This window comes from Elephantulus edwardii, unplaced genomic scaffold (assembly GCF_000299155.1).
Source record: "Elephantulus edwardii isolate Elephantulus edwardi_28Jun2011 unplaced genomic scaffold, EleEdw1.0 scaffold00146, whole genome shotgun sequence".
Lineage (NCBI taxonomy): Eukaryota > Metazoa > Chordata > Mammalia > Macroscelidea > Macroscelididae > Elephantulus > Elephantulus edwardii.
Genome location: NW_006399896.1, coordinates 4370151 through 4372447, shown reverse-complemented (window position 1 = coordinate 4372447; position 2297 = coordinate 4370151). Strand labels below are relative to the sequence as shown.

Genomic DNA, 2297 nt, shown 5'->3' with positions numbered 1-2297 from the left:
CTTACAGTTCCTTAACCAAAGTCAGATGGTGACGAACCTTTCCCATTGTTTCCTGTGTGCCTCTTTACAATAACCTTTGCTAGTAGCAGTACCAATCAATTTCTCTAGACCACATTCCACCCAGCCACCTCAAGCCATTCCATCATCCCAAACTGAGTGCTCCACCATTGTGGGATATACCCCTCTGGGAACCAGAACTTGATAAGCAGATTAAGCCCTCTTGCATTTGCTACATAACTTCCTCATTTGCACCCTCTGCAATGAAACATGGAAACTATATACACAATGTTAGCATAAATGAGCACACTGTAGCTGAACCAGGACAAGATTTTGCTGCAACGGGACCCTACACAGATGCATAAATTCCACCACAAGGGAGCCCTATTTCTCTGTAACTGTCATACCCCAGCTCACCTTGTATGGTGAATCTGAATTAACTTGGCTCCTCATCACTCTCTGAATTAAAAAAGTGACATTTTCCCCAAACATAGTTGGATTCAATCTAGCCTCCTCTTCCACTGCCAGAGGGCTGGCAAGGGAAGCTCTTGGCCATAGTATTATTTTGGCCTAGTGTCGCTGTCCATTCACCAGCAATGAACAGTGACACCCTGATGGGGATAAGCATGATGGAGACACACCACTCTGGGAGCCATTCAGAGAGTCAATCCTACTAAATTTTTTTGGGGACTGCAGTGCACTTATTTTATTTTCTAAATTTTTTTTTCTTTTTCTCCATTCCCTCACCCACGTACCAGTGAACAAAGGCATGCTTGGCATACATTAGATCAAACTTGTGGTCCAGGCAAGCCCAGGCCTCAGCAACGGCTGCACCTTTGCCAGGTCTCCACCAGCCACTACAGTGGGAGGTTGGTAATTAATACCAACCTTGAAGCCAGTGGGGCACCAATCCACAAACTGGATGGTACGTTTGGTCTTGGCAGCATTGACATCTTTGGGAACCACATCACCACGATACAGCAGGCAGCAAGCCATGTATTTACCATGGCGAGGGTCACATTTCACCATCTGGTTGGCTGGCTCAAAGCAAGCACTGGTAATCTCTGCGACAGTAAGCTGTTCATGGTAAGCTTTCTCAGCAGAGATAATGGGGGCATATGTGGCCAGAGGGAAGTGGATGCAGGGATAGGGCACCAGGTTGGTCTGGAATTCTGTCAGATCGACATTCAGGGCACCATCAAATCTGAGGGAAGCAGTGATGGAGCACACAATCTGACTAATAAGGCAGTTGAGGTTAGTGTAGGTTGGGCGTTCAATATCAAGGTTTCTGCGGCAGATGTCATAGATGGCCTCATTGTCTACCATGAAGGCACAATCTGAGTGCTCCAGGGTGGTGTGGGTGGTGAGAATGGAGTTGTAGGGCTCAACCACAGCTGTGGAAACCTGGGGGGCTGGGTAAATGGAGAACTCCAGTTTTGACTTCTTGCCATAATCAACAGATAGGCGCTCCATCAGCAGGGATGTGAAGCCAGAACCAGTTCCTCCACCAAAGCTGTGGAAAACCAAGAAGCCCTGGAGACCTGTGTATTGGTCAGCCAGCTTTCGAATTCTGTCCAACACGAGATCAATGATCTCCTTGCCGATGGTGTAGTGCCCACGGGCATAGTTGTTGGCAGCATCCTCCTTGCCTGTGATGAGCTGCTCAGGGTGGAAGAGCTGGCGGTAGGTGCCAGTGTGAACTTCATCAATGACTGTGGGTTCCAGGCACATGCCCTGGGCACATGCTTGCCAGCACCAGTCTCACTGAAGAAGGTGTTGAAGGAGTCATCTCCTCCCCCAATGGTCTTGTCACTTGGCATCTGGCCATCAGGCTGGATGCCGTGCTCGAAAGTAGAGCTCCCAGCAGGCATTGCCAATCTGGACACCGGCCTGGCCAACATGGATGGAGATGCACTCACGCATGACGGGAAGGGCTCGGTGGAGCTGGAGAGGACGAGAAGACGGTAACAAGAAGCTCCCACTAAGAGACTACCAAGGAGTCCGGGGGAGTAGAAGTTGCAGCGCACTTATAAGGTAAAGAGGAAGACAGGAGAGGGTCACCTTGCAGGCGTGGGACATGCAGATTGGTTAGGAGAACCTCAGCCTCATGCGAATCATTCCCAGCTCAATAAATGTGGCAGCCATCTTACCAGGTGGCAAGCTTTCTCAAACCAGTACAGCCAAACACAGGAGAGCTTTCTCTACCCCATATTAAAGGCTGTTGGGAGGCTTGCACTTTTCCAGAGCTAGGCAATCCCTAGCTAGAGACCCTCCCTTCCTCCCCAACATTCCCCAATAGA

At 49.5% G+C, this 2297-nt stretch overlaps 1 pseudogene; it reads right to left on the bottom strand.

Annotated features, from left to right (window-relative positions):
* Positions 1-724: 724 nt before the first annotated feature.
* LOC102876245 lies at positions 725-1920 on the bottom strand (annotated as a pseudogene).
* Positions 1921-2297: the final 377 nt, after the last annotated feature.